The sequence below is a fragment of the Mirounga leonina genome, unplaced genomic scaffold (assembly GCF_011800145.1).
Source record: "Mirounga leonina isolate KUSES-001 unplaced genomic scaffold, KU_Mleo_1.0 Mir_151, whole genome shotgun sequence".
NCBI lineage: Eukaryota > Metazoa > Chordata > Mammalia > Carnivora > Phocidae > Mirounga > Mirounga leonina.
In genome coordinates this window covers 99,076,995-99,096,284 of record NW_023270377.1, presented here as the reverse complement: position 1 = coordinate 99,096,284, position 19,290 = coordinate 99,076,995, and the positions used below count along the sequence as shown (strand labels likewise).

Below are 19,290 nucleotides of genomic sequence, written 5' to 3'. Positions count from 1 at the left end.
CAGTCTCTCTCATCCGTCTGATGAGTACTCGCTCTTTCTTTTCTCTCCTTCTCCTACCTCTCACTTCCTCATCTCTTTTGCTCCTTTCTCCATTCTTCTGTCTTATCACATCAGATCCCATAGCTTCACCCACCTATGTTCCGCCAGCAGCAAAGACCCATAATCCCCAGAACCATATATGCATTTTACTGTGGTTTCTAGAGTCACTGTCCTCCACTTTTGAAGTCTGTCTTGGCCTTTCTCAAAACTGAATGATGGTCTGATCCCTTCAGAAAGTGCAGGGATCAGTGGTTGCCTGGCAGTAGGGCTATAAGTGAAGATCAATGGGAATGGCCATACTGGAAACTTTCAGATTGACGAACATGGTTGATATATTGCTTATGGCAAATGAGGTGCTAGGAACAGTTCAGGTCAATGAGATATTAGCTGAAGTTTTGGGTGGAACTTCTGGGGCAATCTCCTTAAAAAGAGAGCACACTCAGCTGGCACATGTCCCTCTGCCTCTTATCTTCTCTACTTCTGCCTGGATCTTGGAAGCAATAGTGAAGGTAGAGCAGCCGTCTTATCTCTATGAGGCAACAAGCAGAGGGGAAGGATGACAGCAGAAAACAGGAGAAGTTTGGGTCCCTGATGGCTTTGTGAAGCCATTATAACATCCCTGCCTGACCTCCTTCCAGGTAACTCATTTGTGCTTCAATCATCTAAGCCATTGTTTTGCAGATTGCAGTCACTTATAGCCAGTTCCTAACTGACGGATCTTTGAAGCTGTATGTCTACACCGGGAATATCTAGAGGATCGATGAGTAATACATTCAACCGGTATAGGTCGACCAACTGATTCGAGATTTTGACTCAGCAGTGAAAGTCATTTGCTTGCCTCACTCCTTCTGTAGCAGAATTTTACTTCCCAAACATCCAGGTATTTGCTTTAAGTTTTCTTTTTCCTCTATTGGTGTGTCTGCATCATTCTTGGTCTTAGACTCGCTGTTCAGATAGAAATCAGGCCCTCTCCAGTTCTATGGGGTAGAACAGGTTCTAATGTAATCAGCTTAGGCCAGCCCTGGAGAATTACTTTGTTCTTTGTTTTTATATAAAAATCGGCCAACCAGAACCAAAATAAATCAATAGTGGCTAAACATGGAGATTCCTCTTTTCAAATTTCTTTGGACCCCTCAAGAAATCTGAAAACGAGAATTAAAGAGATTGCATTAGGAGTCCTCATGGAGGTGAGAGGGGGTCAGGGCTGCCTTCGGCATAAAAGCAGAGAAAAGTATGTGTTCTTCATTAAGTCCAGCTCTGCCTGCTTCACCAAGTTCATCTCAAGGCCCAGGTTCAGTCCCAGGCATGGCAGGACAGAGGTCTCCGGTCCAGCCAGGATTGGTGCAGCCTACTTTTGTTCCTGGTCAAAGGGCCCACAACTCGCACACACTTGAGATGGGCTTATTCTGTGGAAAGACATTTCCAAGTTTCCTCTTCCACTAGCAAAGAGTCCCAGGGTTAAACCGTTCTCTGAAGATTCTCGAAGCAGAGCCTCCTCATCTCTCGCTCCTTCCTGGGGTCACTCTGGTCCATTTCTCCTGTCGTGCTGAGCCCCTACTCCACACCAGCCACTTCACTAAGGCTGAGAACACTGAGAAGAAGGACACATGTCCCACCCCCACAGACTCCTGGGCTGGTAGAGCACTCCCAGAAGCCAATTGCCTACCCATGTAGGCAACTTCTTGAGAATCATATTGGCAAGGATTTATTGGGGAGAGGCTGATGCCATCAGTCTAGGGGAAAGGGAGGCTGGGAGTGTTTTGATTTCATTCTGCTGGGGAGTCTGATGCAGAGCCAGATTGGGGAACCACATTCCTAAGGCACACAGAATTCTCTGGTCTGGCCAGATTGCTCCATTCACTGCTCCCTGAAGCCCTATTCATGATATTATTGATATCCAACTATCACTTCAGTCCCTAGAGCTGAATTTGGTCCTAACCATCTTCCTGAAGCCTTCAGTGGCAATCCTGGTTTGCAATGATTCCTCTTTGTCTGCCAGGCTGTTTGATGTTGGGCCCTCCCCTCATTGGGGTGAATCCACAGAGCCATGGTGATTTATCTTGTCATGAGTATGCTTTATGTCATTTATCAAAGTGTAAACCCTTATAGGCCGCATGTCTGTTGTATACTTTCTGGTCTTATAGTCCCTTAGACCATTGTAGACCATTGTGACAAAGTCACGGGGCCTGGACAGTCTCTGCAGTTGTCCAAACTATGAAGTTAATTCTCGACTTTGCAACATCTAAGACCTATGACTTTGGTCAGATTCCTAAGTTCCCTCAGTTGCCTCAGTGGCAGGTAAAAGGCTTGTCACAGAACTAGGCCCTGAGTAAAGTAGTTGTTATGATAGATTTGGTTATTTCTTTTGCTTTCTTTCTTTTTATCTCCTCCACTCTTCGGACAAAATTCTGGTGGTTGGCGTGAAAATAATGCAGAGATACTAACGTGAGGAGGATGCATAAACTACATCGGCAGTCATGTTCTGGTTGTCACAGACCACATACTGTGCAACTCCACTACATTTGAAAATGAGACACAGTCACACCACAGATGTGCACTTAGCATATACGCTTAACACTTACGAAGCTGTTTGTTTCTCTTTAGGTCCTGTACACACAGTTGGACTCTTCAGATACTGGCTGAACAAAGTCGATTCCTTTGTAGCTTTTTTAGAAAGACAACCATATCCTGGCAAGTTGAGACCAGCAGATTGTCCCTTATGTATGTATCTTGCAAACATAAACATATCTAAAAGTACCTAAACAGAGAGTGAAACAGAGACAGAGAGGTCCCTACAGATCTTTGCAATGCAAAGTGGGATCTGCAGATCAGCAGAAGAACTATCACCTGGGAGCCTATGAGCGCAATGCAGAATCTCAGGCTGCACTTGGGATCTACAGGATTGGGATCTGCATTTTAACAAGATCTGCAGGTGATTGGTATGCACCTTAGAGCTCGAAAAGAGGCTGCTATAGAGAACCATTGGTAAGAACAACAGGAAGAAGAGGTCTAAGATGCCATTTGGTCTCTCCCCATAAGTCTTAACTGATGTTATGCCCTGCTAGGTAGCACTTCCCTCCACATTCAGAAGAGGGGGCTCCTGTATTTGTTGACTTATGCTTCATAGGCATCCTTAATAGAAGTGGAATCAGTCATTGTTCACATATTACTGCTCCTCAATATCTCTGGCCACCAGGCTTGCTTTAGGTAATAGATTCTAAAGGGATGAGATTATGACCATGTTAGATCCATTAACATTTATATCTCCCACCGGCAGTAGACATAGATAGGCTTACAATTCATTTATTCCTCAATGATTTCACTGAGGATCCAGGCATTGGGTGAGGCCCTGAAGATAAAAAGATGAACAGAAGATGGCCCTTGCCATGCTTGATGAAGAAGGTGGGTGTAAGAAACAGATCATTACAGTCCAACATGCGGACAAAATGACGGGACTTTGAACTCCAGGGTGAAATTGCTGATGAAGGTCATCTTTCCCTTTCCTGCTTTATAGAAAAGAAGACCCCAGGAAGAGGAGAATAAAGGGACACCCACGGAAGACCTTTGTGAATCTGACTCATAAGACCCCTTCTCCTGTGTATAGCCTTTTTTTTCTCAGGCAGACACGACTGCTTCCTACACCCTTATTAACCCTTAACGCCAAGGATGGAAAGTGATGTCTTTAAATTTATTTCCCCTTAACTGAGATCTATAGCTTGCCTTGAGTTTATTCTTCCTGCAATTTCTCAACTTAGGTTTTTCTAAATATTTCATAGCATCTCTACTACAATGAGATCTGAAGACAAAGAAACAAACCTTATCAGTGATTTCTGCCAATATCTGGCAATACCGTGGAAGAGATGTTTTGATTAGGCAATTTTCATTACTAAAAGCACTATAGCACAATAAATTAATTCAATGTTGTGCACTTATCTATTAGACACATTACTATAGGAATATAAAAATGTTAATTATTCATTATCATTGCTCTGATTATTTGTTGTGGCTGATAATTACACTGAATATATTTTATATCAGTAATAACCTTCTGTCTACATTTACAACATGTCGTATCTTGGGGGCTTGTCAAGTTTTTTCCCCAAGCCTTTCCTTTATTAAGACACAGACCTCAGGAGTACATAACCTTTATGTTGAAGGCTGATTTTCTTCTTTCATATAAAGAGCAAATATTATAGATTAATTAATCCAGGATGATTATAATTTAATCACTCTTCCTCTGGCTTCACAAGGGATTCAGCTTTTATTCAGTTGCTCATTCATATTGTTATGAAGAATAAATGCAGTCATAAAATATTTGTGTGTTATGAATTCACAGAACAACCAACTGAGAAGCTGGAGGGGGAATGCGTGCTAGCCGGGCACCCGCTTGAGTCCCACACCATGTGGCCTCAGCCTGGAATACAAGCTAATGACCAGAAGGTGAAGAGCCTTAACCAGGGCGGGAGAGGCCGGCCTCTAACGCAACTGAATTTGGCATGCTTCAACCACAAACGATATATTTCAGCCCCACAGAACTTACCTAGCACCTACTATACACCAGCACTGTGTTAAACTCTGAGCATAAACTACCTACTAATTGCTTGATCTTGGAATTGTTATTAATGTCTTTGTGCCTTGGTTTTGACATCTGTAAAATGGGTTAATAAGAGAAACTTCTTCACTGTGTCATGAAGATTAAGTGAGTTAATAATAGGTATTGAAGTGCCTTGAATGGTGCCTGGCACTGGCAAACAATAAAGGTGAGCTGTTTTGTTGTTGCTGTTGCTAATTTTCATTCAGATGTCTCCCTTGTCAAGATGGCGGCAGATGTATAAGAAGTAAGTAACAGAACTAATTGTTCAGATGCAGTGGCAGGGATCAAAGTCTATTGAAAGATACAAACGCAGGATGTGGTCTGTTTGCTCGGGGTGTGGTATGTGAGGAAAGGCTTCCCAGAAGAGATCTGTGGAGCTGACTCACTCAGTAAATACGCTGCTGTGTTGTGTAGGTCCACAGTGGGGTGGTGGTGGGCGTCAGGTAGGTGCCCTTCTAAGAAGAGGGACAGCTGTTCCTAAAAGCTGAGAAGCTTATCGGCCGTGGTGGGGATGGAGGGCTCCGGCTAGGCCAGCAAGGACCAAGCCCCGTGGAGACAACAAGCATGGTGGGCCGGCAGCTTGGGCTTCACCCCCAGAGGCATCAAGGCACCACAAAAGTGTTTTCAGCTGCATAGTCACAAGATCAGCATTGCAAGACTGGCCCAGCCGCAGGCTGGAGTGTGGAAGAGATGGTGGCCGAGAGTCTGTGGAGAGACAGTCGGTGGTGGATCCAGGCAGGGGCTGTGAAGTCTACGCTGACCTAGGCAGGGACATGTGGGCTCATGGTGCCGAAACCGTTCAGAGGCCCAACTAACTCCACAACATTCTGAGAGGAGGCAAAGCTTTTGAGTTTGGTTTTAAGTAACAGCTACGTTATTGGTGGGGTGAGGGTGGGGGACAAAAGGGAAGGGGGGAAGGGCTACAGGCAAGAAGAGCAAGGTGAAGACAACAAGCAACATTTATTATGTGCCTACTGCATGCCAGGCGCTGCACAAAATGCACTTTTATTACCTCATTAAGACCTCACAGAAGTTTAGTGAGGAAAAGGCCATTATGATCCCATTTTACAGATCAGGACACAAAGGCTCCATTTGTTACATATCAGGGCCACAGAGCAAGAAAGTGGTAGTTTCGAATTCTGGACCATTCCTCCCTTGATTTGCATGGTCAGTAAAGTGAGTGAATGATTCCCATGACTGCAGGATTTCACTCCACAGCTTAAATGGGAACACTCAGAGCCCTCATACAGGGTTGCTGCCTGTGTGAGCGTGATGGGGAGTGCATCAGAACACCTTCTGGGCTTTTGAGCAGCCATGGTTTCATGTCCTGTCAAGTTTGGATTTTAACTGCCCAAGGAAGTGGCTCCTCCTGTGGGATGTTTGTTCTCCCTGGACCAAGAGAAGGCTGGGCCTCAGGTGCTTGCTACATCCTACAGACCCCAGGCGACGCCATGGGTCAGCAGCTTCTCAGCCAGCAGGCATGGAGGATCAAAGATGCCAAGTGGCTGTCTAGGTGTGGGGGGATGGAGCAGGCCATGGGGAGGGCTGCCAGTAGGGGTGGGGCTCTCTGAATTGGGATGAGCAAGATCTCTGAGGAGACCTGGGAGGCAGGAAATGTTCCAGCTGAGGAAACACTCGGGACACCCAGGCTTGGGGCTCTGAGGAGAAACATAGAAGAAAGCAATTCCCGAGCTCCTTCTCTCTCTGGGCCTCAGTTTTCTCGTGCGTTCAGTGGGGTGACTCTTCACAGGACTGAGGAGGACTGGTGGGAATGTCGATGAAGCAGCACAGCGACAGGGCAGGAAGCCCACTGATGTTAGCTCCTGGCCTGGGGAGGGGTCTCCAGGCAACCCAGAAACACCCAGATCCTTGCGGGGGTGGAATCTGTGTGTGGCAGTGCTCCCACCCGGCAGCAGGGGGGGCTGTGACCCTGGGCTCCGGACAAGTGGGCCCGCCTCCAGAGGGATTTTGAATAGGGATTCGGGGGGGTGGGGTGGGGGGTAATTTTCAAAGACAGACCATAAGAGATTAATTAGCCCAAAGAGTGCCCTTAATAATCAGTCCTCAACCCTGGCTGCATATTAACATTGCCCAGAGAGCTTCCAAACATTCTCATGTCCAGGCCATACCCCCAGGGGGTCAGGTTCATTTGATCTCCAGTGGGCCCAGGCATGGGTCTATTTTTAAATCTCCCCAGGATATTCTAATGGGTCGTCAGAGTTGAAATCACCAATTCAGGCAGAGAGGGAAGGCCAGCTGCTTAGGCACCACCGGGCATGAGCCTGAGCTCCAGGGCACTTTCCCCAAGCAGAAGCGCATTAACAGGCAGCTTTGTGGGAAACTTATGGAGCCTGGGACGCACCACAAAGCACGCTCCTGGGACCCTTGGCCAGCCACTCTCCACCTCCACTGGGGACGGTCCAATGTGGACAGTGTCATCACAAACCCTGGGAACAATTCCTTCAGCATCTCCCCATTATCTGTCCAGCCAGACAAGGAATGAAGGAGAACCTACGGCTGCCCCTCCAGCCCTGCTTTCCGCGCCTGGATGGGAGGATGCGGTGCTGCCCTTGAGCAGAGATGAGGACAGAACTGAGGGCTTGAGCTGCGCTTGCTCATGTCCCACCCTCCCCACAGCGCAAGGCAGGTCTTGACTGGCTTGGCCTGGTCTGCACCTAGGCAGTCAACTCTCGGTTCTGCAGGAGAGGATTTTCCTGTTTATGGATTACATGTGGCTCCCTTGTAATTCCAGCCTGTTTTTTTCCACTGCTCCACACCCTCCTGGGTCTCCCTCCCTGTGGCCTGGATGGCACACAGCCTCCCACAACTGTTATCTGAGCGGACTGGGATGTCAAACTGGTTCTCAGTGTTCAACCTGGTGCTGAACACACCACAGGTGCTAAATAAATGTCTGTTGACTGATGGGTTGTGGCCACCAGATCATGAGGTGTAGCTCAGAGCACCAGAGAATTATTCTTGGATTTTCTTCCTTCCTCCACTGTGCTGATGAGCAACTGTTGACTGTGATACTTTCTAGACTGACTAATCGCCATTTCTACAAAATGCCCTCCAATCCAGAGACAGCAGAAATTTTCTCTTTGTTGCCAAAGTGTTATCTTTCTATAGCCTCTTGTTAGTTCAGCTGTATTTTACACCAAATATGTCATATAACAGTTTCCACAGTGGTCCAACCTGCACTTTATTTTCAACATTTCTCTGTTGAGGGGCTACATTTAATAACTATTATGTCCCTATTCAGATGTGTTTTGAGAAGCTAAGAGAGGCAAGTCTTTATAAGAGAGCAGTTGTCTAAATCAAGGGCCAAAATAACTTCAGACGCCATCCTAGGTTAATGTGGGATTAAAAGAAGTGAGGGTAAAGTTACCTGGCGGATGGAGTCAACTAATTTTGAAAAGGTTATCAGAGGGGTTATACATGCTCTGGAAATCAGCCTGTAAGCTTATTTATTCTAAGAAAGGGTGTTTGGATTTGATGAGGGAAGAGCCACATGGAAGAAGGATCTCTCCTGAGAAGACAAGTCTTTCACTTCAGTGGGTAATTTACTATTTGCTAAAAAGTGTAGTTCTTCTAACAAACCTTATATGAGAGGAATGAGGTCCCTCTGGTGAAATATGAGAAAACTTCTTAGAGAAGTTACTTCTTGAGCTAAATCTTAGGTAGGGTGAGATTTAAAACGGCAAACATTGGGGGGAGGTGCATCCCTGACAAAGTGAATGGATTGACAAAAACACAGGGACAAGAAAGGGCCTGTGTGAGAGATGATGAGGGAATGAAGCCAGTTACTTGAGAGGTGGGGGTGGCGTAAAGGGAGGAAGCTGGAAAGTCTGAGAACTAATTCTTACTAAACAGCTGTGAGCTCTCACCCTGGGAACATCGAGACTCAGCGGGTCCTCCGAAGGGCAGGCCACAGAAGTCAAAGTTCTAATGGCAGCATTCCAGCCAGCGGTTACCCAGGGAGGAAGATATCTTAGATAAGTCCTTTCCAGCTTGTCATAAAGCCCCCTCAAGATATCTCCTTACTGGTATGTTTTAACCCAGTCTACAGGGTCTGGAGGCATCTGGGCCTCCCGGTAGGTGGGATGGGATTTCCTCCTTCCTGTGTAGGTGAGTTTGAAGAGACAGCTTAATGCTGTGTGGTCAGAAGTGCAGACTCTAAGGCCAAAAGGCCCAAGTTCAAATGCCAGCTCCATGCCTTACCAGTTCTGCAGCATTGGAAAGTGTGTGCCTCAACCCGTGTGTGCCTCAGTTTCCTCAGCTGCAAAGTGGAAGGTGCAAACAGTAGTACCAAGCTGCTTGTGTCATCGAGGAGATGAAAGGTCCGTGCATTCAGAGAGTGCCTGGAATATAATCCGTGCTCAGTGCGAGCTGCTATACGGTGATTTTTGTTACTGCTTTTGTCAGTGATGGTGATGCTCTTCTGTCCCTTGCTGACCCACCTCCATCGCCCATCCCCTTCTCGCCAACCTTCGCTCTCTTCTATACAGAGTAAACAAATGATGATTTGCCTATTTGAACAACACTGTGCCATTTTGCAAGCGCTTTCACATATACGATCTCATTTGGCCCTTGGTATGTGCAAAGTAAACACTTTGCACATATGAAAATGAGAACAGCAACCCCCCCCCCAAAATAAGTAGACTTACCCAAGGTCACTGTGCCAGCAAGTGGCAAGTGAACCCAGTCTGGTGTCCTAAATTCATTTGTTCATTCATTCATGTGTTATTCATCTGTCCGTATTTTTTGAGCACCTGCTCTGTGCCACAGACAGATAATTGGTGATATGGCTATAGAACACTTTATCTTGCTTATGGTCTACTGGGGAGTGGTAGATAATAGAGACAATCTGGTGGTATGATAGAAGGAAACATGGGTTCCCCTAGAAGCATACAGGAACTGAGAGGGAGGTTCCAGGAGCTTTCAAAGAGATGGGACCTACAGGTGAGTCTGGAAAGACTAGAGAGAATCAATCATCAGCACAGAAAGGAGGAAGGGAACTCCACCTCTTCCTTCTCTAACCCCACCTGCTCCCCCAACACACATTACCTCTGTGGGATCGGCAACAGCCTTGAGTTTAAAAAACGAACAGGATTACTGGTATTTGCTACGTGCCTTCTATGTGCCCGGAGTGTTGAGGCTGAGCCCACAAGGAGCTCCCCATCTAACTCGGGGGTGGAGGCCTGAGCAGGGCAAATGGTGGACAAACAAGGGTGTCCAGGATGACAGCAGGTGTTGTGTGCTTGGTGCCACCATAAGCGTAACTGGCCCCAGGAGATATGCAAAGATGCCCAAAGGGGGTGTCCTGGCTGTCTCAGCCCCCCACGTTACATTAGCTCCCTTTTACACACCACATACTAGACAGAAGGCCCTGTATATCTGTTATCTTGTTTGTTTTACCTCAGAATCGTTGAGAGCAGACTCTTTAGAGAATACAGACATTGCAGCCAAAAAGAGGCAAATAATTTGCCCAAGGGGGCTGAGTTCCAAATCGTAGTGCCTTCAAACAACAATAATCACTATCTCTCACCGTCTCTGTGGGCCAGGCATAGTGGAAATGGTTTGTCTCTGCTCTACAATGTCTGTGGCTTCAGCTGAAGACTTGAAGTTCGGGGGCTGGATTCATCTGCAGGCCCGCTCACTCACGTGTCTGGAGGTTGATCTGGGCTGTCTGCTGGGGTTGTTTAGTTGGAGCACTTTTGTGTGGCCTCTCCATGTGGCCAGGGCTGCCTTACAACATGGTGGTTGGATCCCATGAGGAAGCATCCAGAGAGAGAAAGGGCCACGTGGGAGCCACGCCTTTGTGACCTTCCTCGAAGGCCACACAGCACCACATTTATCCTATTTGATTGACTGAAGCAATTACAAATGTCCATCCAGGTTCAAGGACGAAAACATAGACCCCACTTCTCAAAGATCAGTGTCAGTGTCACATTAAAGAAAATACATGGGATGGAGTGTATATTAGGGCGCCTTTGCAAAAACGATCTCCCATAGTGACACAACAGCAGATTGGGGTCCTCTCCCACATATGGCCACAGTGAAATACCTGCCTCTCCTTAACAATGCCGTCTTCCCAGCTGGAGGGAGACACACTTGTCCACAGATGTTTGAGTACCCAGAGGCACACTCGACAGGCCCCAGTGCTGGGTGATCTCCCCCTAATATGCAGAACATAGCCAGTCCCTGAGCCTTGTCTTCTTTTGCCTTCCTTGTCCTCTGAACGCCCCAGCCAGCGCTTTCAGAGGAATACGCATGCCAGAACCCCCGAGCTCACAAAGCTCAGGAGAATAAGTACCAGTGCAATCACCTGAAGTTTACCTTTCTGCCTTAGCGTTTTTTGGGAGGGAAGGGGGGGCATCCCTAATCTTGTTTGCAGCTGTTTCTCCATTTCTATGCTGCCTATCACCTTTTAGACCCAGATGCGATATGAATTATTCATTTGATTTGGGGCAGGTGCACCCATTTCCTCCCAGGACCCCAGGGGCAGGCATAGGAAATTAATTCACAATGTCTGTAGCTTGAAGTCACTTGCAATTTCCACACCACGGAAAAAATAAACCGAAGATATGGGACTTGAGAAAGCTCAAAGGTGTTGAGAATAGTCATCAGCAATTCCTAATTGTCTCTTAGACAAAAATGGGCACTGATTCCTCCATGAAAGGTTTATGTTAGCTGACAAAATGGGGCTTCTCAGTCGTGGAGGTGATAAAATCCCGTAATAGTAAGCAAGGGGTGTCATAGAAGCTCCTCCCTGGAAGTCTTAAGATAATGGGACAGAACTGTCTGCCCACCATGGGATGGACCTGCCACCTTCTCAAGCATCCCCAAACTGACTCTTCTATTACTCACTGAATATTCCAGGACTAACAAGTTGAGGTCTCTTCCCCTTGGGCATTATATGAGTCTGAAGAGCGAACACTACAGAGGGACATGGCTCGTAGCCCCTACTATGGACCAGCCCTCATCCCTCTGGATCTCCCAAGGGCCATTTGCTTATGATGTGCTCTCTGTCATCAGAAATGTCATTCATGTCCCTGTCTCTAGCACTTTGGGAGCTGGCTTCCCCTTATTAGAAACTTCAAAAATTTCTCTAGCAGTCCTGATCCTCTAAATGTGTCCTCCAAACATGGGAAATTTCTGACTGGGGAGGATTTTTTTTTTAGTGTAAGACTAAAATAACTAGATGATTAGAGCTGGATGAGAAGAGGAAGTAATTTCTGATAGTTTCTCTTGAGTGCTAGGGTTCCTCTGAGTTTCCATGGGGTCCCTCAGGTGAAGGGGGAGGGCAGTGAAGAGAAGGAACTCCAGCACCAACTAGAGTAACTTCTGTTCATCTGTTTTACACACTGAATCAAGGAATCCTCACCTCATTCAAAAAAAAAAAAAAAAGAAAACTTAAACACTAATCCTACTTACTTGATATCTAGAAGGCAAGATGGATGTTAAAAGAGGGTCATTTTTTACCCACAAAATATTAAACGTGTTTAGCACAGAAAGAATTATCTAGAAACTCAATACCCCAACTAAGTTACTTTTCCTTCTAGAAATGTCACCTTCACACTGAGTGTTTTGGCTGTAGATCATGCAGTTTTCACATGAGTCCAAAGCCCTTGTTTGTTGGGGAGCTATGGAAACAGAAGGTTTACAAGGTGCTACTCTGCCTTTCCAGAATTACCTTGGTAGGAAGGCTCTTTTTGATTTTTTTCTGTTATTTCAGTAATTGCTCTATGTGGACTCGGGATAGTTAGGCACCTGGTTGTATTGATTGTTTTCACACTTCAATTTGAAAAGGGTCTTACACCATAAAATACATCTACTCTGATTCTTTTCTTCATTGCCACTGTATTTGGGAACCGTTTGGCCTAAGCAACCCCTACTGATTGATAAGTGTGAGCTACAAGGAAGCCATGTAACTACAATTCTAAGTGGTTATGGTTATTTATGGCATGAAATCTAGCAAATGCATCTGTTGCTAGCAATTTTAAAAATTTTTAGGAAAAAAATGTCCTCTTAACACTGAGGGTTTTTTTTGGGGGGGGGGTTAAGTCTCTTTGCTGATCATCCCCTAGGTGATAAATGATATGATTATTAATTATTGCTATCATTCTGATTATTAATATACCATGGGTGATGCTGAGATTGGGATGCTCAATACGATTGAATTTTCCAGCGAAAAATAACAGTGAGCATGACTACATTCCTATTATGTGCCAAGCATCTTATTAACATGATGTCTTTTAATCTGATCTTTACAATCAACCCCACTTTTTTTAATAGGCGAAGGAATTAAGACTTCTCCATGTTTGGTCACATGTCTGGTGACTCACAGCTGGAATGAAGGGCCTGGATTTGGACCTGGCTTTGCCTGACTCCAAGGTCCATGTTCTTTGTCACCTCAATGGACCAGCTATCCTTCGACATACATGTCATTACAGTTCCCTTTGGCTAGAAATCTACATCTTTGTCTTTTGGAAGCAGATCCAAAATATTATTTAAGCTTTTCTTGGTAACTCTGAGCTATCACTAAGAATTTCGAGTTGCCACAATAACAAATGTTCCTGTTCACTAAGCCTCTATATGAAACAAGGTAAAGGGCTTTCCATAGGTCAAACCTGCATGAGAGCCCTACCACGTGGATGTCATTTCATCGACTTCATGGCTGAGCAAATAAAGGCCTAAAGAAGTATAAGGTAACTTATCCACTCTAGAAGGCAGGGGCGAGAAATGCACCAGGTCTTTCTGACCCCAGAGCCTTTGTGTCCACACGGCCTTGCCGCTTTTCAGCACTAACAGTACACAATAAAGATGTGGAGGCACCTCACATGTGGATTCTAATGATATAAAATCAACCATGTGGGTTCAGGAACCAGAAAAGAAAGTGAATTAGAATCATGGCAGCTTCCTGCTTTTCAGCTAAATGAGCAGACAGGGAGACAACAGGCATACCTCTGTTATTCCCTTCGTCTTCTACTTCCCACGGCAACAGCTTCTTGAGATGCAGAGGACGGCTTGCGTGTCAGAGATGTATGTCTTCATAGAAGCCGGCTCCCAAGTCCAAGAGCACCACTGATGCTCCACGGTCCCAGCGCCTCCGGGAGAAGGGGCTGGGCTGGACCTGCCATACGAGAGACGTTGGTCGCTATGGCTCATCTTGCTCAGGGATCTAAGCTCCATAAGGGAGGACTACCTTACCACTTCTTAACTTTTCTAACCCCCGTGTCCAGTACATAGTGAGCCCTCAATAAATATTTGTTGATGTACGGTTCAATTAAATGCAAAAAAACAAAAAAGAGGAAGAATTTCAAGTTGTTTAAAGATTAAAAATTGAATACTTATGGGCTGTAAGAACTTGTCGGGAAGTTTCTCTCTTTATCCATTGACCTTATATTAGATATTTTTAGCATGCGTGACTTTTTATTTTCAGTGCCTTTTCTGCCTCCTCTCTTACCCTGAGCTCTCACTTCCAGTTTGTGAAGATAAATCACCACATGTATATTTCCCATCTTCATGGAACTTACATTCGATCAGAATTTTCTATTTGGATTGCAGTTTAAAAATTCTATCACTCCCATCATCACCTGTGACCTTCAAAAAAATTTTGAGAACTAGGTGGGTCAGGTATTGATCTTCTCGTTTCACAGATGAAGAGACTCCCCTGGATTCTCCCCTTTCCACCTGGCAGGACCCAGGAAGAACTGGACTTGGTGAACTTTGTTGGGGGAGAGAAGGCAAAGGGGCTGAGTGTGTGAAGGAGTGGGCACACTGGGGGAACCTGACCGCTGGGAAGCCTGATGTCCCCAAGCAGAGCTAGATGTGGATCCAGCCTGCTTTGGAGCATCTTCACTCTGGCACACATGTCGCCTTCTCTCCAGCTCCTCATCACCTCAGGGACAGGTAGCGAATGCCAAGGAAGGTGCTGCTGGGCCTTCCTCCCTCAGCTATAATGCGTGGCATGTGCGTAGACCCATGAGCACATCCTAGCGTCTGTCCTTATGTGTGAGGGCTTCGCATGAGAGCCGAGCGGTGACACATCTACCTGCAAGAAAGGACACGTTTGTCACAAACAGGACATTACACTTCTGCAGAGGCTCATTGAAAAAGCATTTACCACAAGACACAAATTACACATGTTCCTTGTCCAGAAGCATTTCTTAAGTGTTCAGATGCCCATTAATTCTCCAGCCATGGGAAGGTCTGTGGTAAGGGGCGTGGAGGAGAAGCAGGCTGCCGGACTGTGACTCAGCCTTCAGCTCGCATGACCTCCATCCTGGAGGACCTGGGGAAGGACTGTCCCTCATAGGCAGAGAAGGCCAAGTTCCCCTCCTGCAGGGTGTCTCCAGGGGCCCAGAAGAGTGGAGAAGCTAAGGAAATCCCAGGGAAGTCCCCCCTGCCACCCTCCCCAAATCCAGCGATTCCTCACTTGCTTGGGCCAACAAACCCTTTGATTCCTACTTCTCACCCCACCCTGGGGCACTTCACATTTTCTCTAGGGAATATTTCGAAATATCCATACACTACAATAAATCACATTTTACGTTTACGGCTCCTCATTATCTCAACTCTCAAATGAAAGCAACTCTGAGGCTTGCTTGGGAAGCCGGAAGGACTGGAGAAGTTGAAATGAGAAAGAGGTACAAAGGCGCAACGTGCCATGTCTACACGGGCTCATCTGTGTGCTGAGGCAGGGCTCAGGCAGATCTGGGTGTGCATCTCAGCTGCATACTAACCTCTCTGAATTTAAGTGTCCCCGGGGTGCAAACGCTATTAACACCTACAACACAGAGCTGTGGCGTGGATTAAATTAATCAGCTGCATCCCTACCTAGTGCAGGGCCCAGCAAGGTAGCAATGTGGGGCTGGGGACGCATGGAAGATTTCAGACCCTCTGGATTTATCTGAGGACCACGTGGCCTAAAGAGGAGATAAATTTGTATAGCCCATTGGACAGCTGAAAGAGCTGTCTTCTCTGTATTTAATTCAATTACTAGAGTTTCTAATGATACAGGGAGTTCCTTTCTTTATAGTCTGTCATCCAGCCAATCATAATCTTTCTGTGAACATTCAACCATGTATTCGCTCAATATGAAAGCACTGCATGCAATTTTTCCTTTGGCGATCCAGAGGAAGGAGTCAGGGACGTTATCACCATATGAAGATGGGGAAATTGAGGGCCAATTACGGTTGGTGACATGCATGGGGACACAGGCTGGCTGGTCCCAAGCCGTCCCATTGCTTGGCTGGCAGTCTAGTGTCTGACCACTTTCCTCTCACCCCCAGCTGCTGCCCAGATAAGTCTGCTAGATTCTCTTAGTGGCAAAAACAGGAACAACAACAACAACAAGAATTAGTCTAATCCAGAATCTTCTCTTTCACCAGTAAGGAACGTTATGAAGGTGGCCAGCTCAGGAGCTCTAGTGGTTGACATCGACTTCACGGTGACAATAATGATGTGTCGAAGGCTTGGGCCTCATTAACCGGGAGCCTGGTGACAATCTGCTACCAAATGGGACCTCTTTAGACACAGTCCCTTCAATTCTGTAACTCAGTCCCTAAGAAACAACATTCGGGAAAGGCATCTGACCAGTCGAAGGGCGAACAGAAAATGAGAAGGATGAATGCATTTTATGTTTGTCCAAAACAATTTTGGATTTGCTCTTTGGGCCTAGAAATCGGGGCTAGCTAATAATATTCATGCTTAAAAGCGGGAAGTCTGCAAAAGCGGGCCTCTCGGGACACTCTCAGGAGGCTGCGGACTTGAGACAGGAGCGGTGAAAATCTGTATTACTGCAAACCGTCTCAAAAGCCCATTTTTCCAGCTATCATTTGGACCTTATTGGTTCTAATTTGTTGAAAAGGGGGAGGGGAGGAAACACCCAATACCATCTGCTTCATTGTTTTGTGGGAAAATATATGCAGTTAAAGGGGAGAGAAACATTATTTGCCCAGCCTGAAGCTTTTGGTGCTCCCCCACAACTATTTGACCTGAATATATTAAAGATTGTAATGTTTTGTTACATGTCCCAGGGCAAAAAAAAAAAAAAAAAAATCAGGCTATCACTTATTAGCTTTCTGTTCCTGGATCCGTCCAGTTGATTCGACAGCGCAAAAGATAGTGGGGAAATCCAAAGGTAAAGGTTAAACTCTGTTTTATTATGTTTACAGGATTTAAAGGGTAAGTCAGGAAGTGCTTACATAACATCCAGTGAAAGTGGTGGATTAGTTACCAGAGCGGGACTTAAAAGCGGCCTTAATCCTCCGAATCTCCAGGGGTGAAAGGTCAACCTCTAACACCAGGTTGTGTAAAGAATGGAGAAGCCACAAGCTTCTGTTTCATCGTGGCCCTGCTAATCCACTGAGGAAATGAGCAGCCGGGGGTTTGGGGAGAGGTAACCGCCTCCTCCCAGGGAAGCCACCTGTGAATTTGGCCAAGGAGGGAGTAATTAAAGTCAGCAGGGCCCAGAGCAGGGGGGGTAGGCCCGGGCAAACACAGCCGCCCCGCTGCAGCGTTGGAAGGCGGGGCGGCGGGGGGGGGGGGGGGGGGCGCTTCCCCAACCTCAGAGGAGCCAACCCTGCCGGCCCCTGCCAAATCCTGCAAACGGACCCCGGTTTTCCCTGACATGCCGGAAAGTGGGCTGCAGACCAATGACAATCACACGCACCCACACGCGCGCGTGCACAGGCTAATCAGGAACTCTGGAAGGGGTTAGCTGACATACTAAGGAGCCAGTTGCTGAGAACAGGGGCCCAAAGAAATATTAATAAATCCGTTCCTCCTCATTTGTTCTCTTGCTTGCCCTCCTCTCCCACTCATCAAAAATGAAAAAAAAAAAAAACTTTTCTTACTCATGAATATAAGATTTAAATAGATCCTCTAAAATTATAGTCAGCCTTGTCCCTTAGGATTTTGACTACTTTAGGAAGTAGTTACCTATAATATCTTGAAGTGTGTTTATCTATCTGCCCCTCTGACTGTCCATGTGTATATCCATCTGCCTGTCTCGCTACTTATCGATTGCATGTGTTTAAGACATCCTGAGGCACAAAAATAAACCCAAAGTGTGACATCATATGGGCATAAGCACTTTTTTGAGAAGCCTGAGCTGGGGGACAGCAAAATCCAGAACTCAGATTCCTTCTGTCCTCCATCTCTCTTGGTACCCATTTCGGGCCAGAAAAAAGTAGGGTCAACTTCACCATCCCCGGCCCCTGGCTTTGCCCAAGGAAGCACCTTTCTCTAAACTCCCTGTTAAACCTCAGCGTGTCACGTGGGATGTTTCGAGTCCACGACTTAGTAAACATCTTCCTTCCGTGCTTGGACAAATCAGAACTTGGGATACAATCAATTTGTGGAAGAAAGTTCCAACACATTTCAGCACAAAGCTAAAAAAGCTTTCGGAGTAGCCTTTCCATATTTATTCTGAGCTGGCCTTTATTAAATCACTGGTGAAAAATACGGAGATTCGTCTCAGCTGTACTTTCATCATCTTAAAACAGCGGAGGCATTAATCTTAGGAAATTGCAGAAGTCGAGCGCTGTGCAGACGGATGGCTCGGAGGTGCTGCTGGTGTTCGTGTCTGATTGTCTCGCCGAAGGTGTTCATGACGCATACAGCGCTAATAGTTTATGCTGTTCATTTTTTACAGAATTTGTGGTTTAAGCATTCTGCTTAGAATATCTAAAATATTTCTTTCCTTCTTTTAAAAAATGGCATCAAACTGTTTAATGTGAAATGGGAAAAGTGCTTACTTGCATATATTCGATTCTCTGCCACCTCTTTCCCCCCCACCCCCTCAGAGCCCTCAACTCTTTCCTTGGTGTTTCAGAGCCTGGCTTGTTCCCACCAACTATTCTTCATTAAGTCAAATCTAATGACCTGACTGCATTTGGAAAATAAGAGAGAAAATTGAGTACTTGCTTCCCTTGGGATAAGGGTTTAAAAAATAGATCGAACATGGGATTCAGGGGCACGCCGTGAGGATGGAGCCTAAGCCAGCTTGGTATATCAGGGTAGAAATTGTAGAGAGTAGCCTTATCAAACACCCAGTGTGTCAGAATTCCCCGGAAAAAAAAAAACAAAAACAAAAATCCACCCTTCATTTGAGGCTGGAAGGGCTCCCCCACGTAACCCTCACCCAGTCTACCGCACATCACTAGTGGGGAAGAGAACACTCAAGACTAACATCAAAGTAACCCGTAAACTGGGAATTCCACTCACAGGGGAACTGGTTTGGGTGGGAACTTCACTGAAGAAGCTGAGGAAAGGAACCGGTTTTGATGAATGGGTGCAGGGTCAAAAGCCAAGACACAATGATTTATTTAAGAGGAAACAATTTCTAGGTTATGGGCCCCAAACTAACCCTTACCAAGAGGGAGGCACCCGAAAAGGAAGCTGTGTCTGGTGTATTTATGGGACAGAAGTCCTAGGAGATTTCAGGAAACCATTGGCAAACCCATCGGGGCCTCCACGACGGCTGGTGGAAAGTTTGGACCGGACAGGACTTAGGCGCTCATGGCCTGGCGGGTGTGAGGGAGGGATTATTTCTTCCCAACCTCTTGCTTCAGCTCCAGACTTGGGAGTCTGAGTTTTAAATGAGAGCAAGCCTGAAGGGAGAGGATTTGCATATTTTCATTTTGCCTAAA

The 19,290-nt window shown here is 46.1% G+C and overlaps 1 long non-coding RNA gene across 2 annotated transcripts in view; it reads right to left on the bottom strand.

Annotated features, from left to right (window-relative positions):
• The window catches only part of LOC118012532, a 101,134-nt gene that overhangs the window by 58,790 nt on the left and 23,054 nt on the right, over positions 1–19,290 (bottom strand). For both annotated transcript variants that reach the window (XR_004679737.1, XR_004679738.1), the window contains exon 2: positions 13,598–14,687. This is a non-coding gene — a long non-coding RNA (uncharacterized LOC118012532). The remainder of the gene's footprint in view (positions 1–13,597; positions 14,688–19,290) is intronic.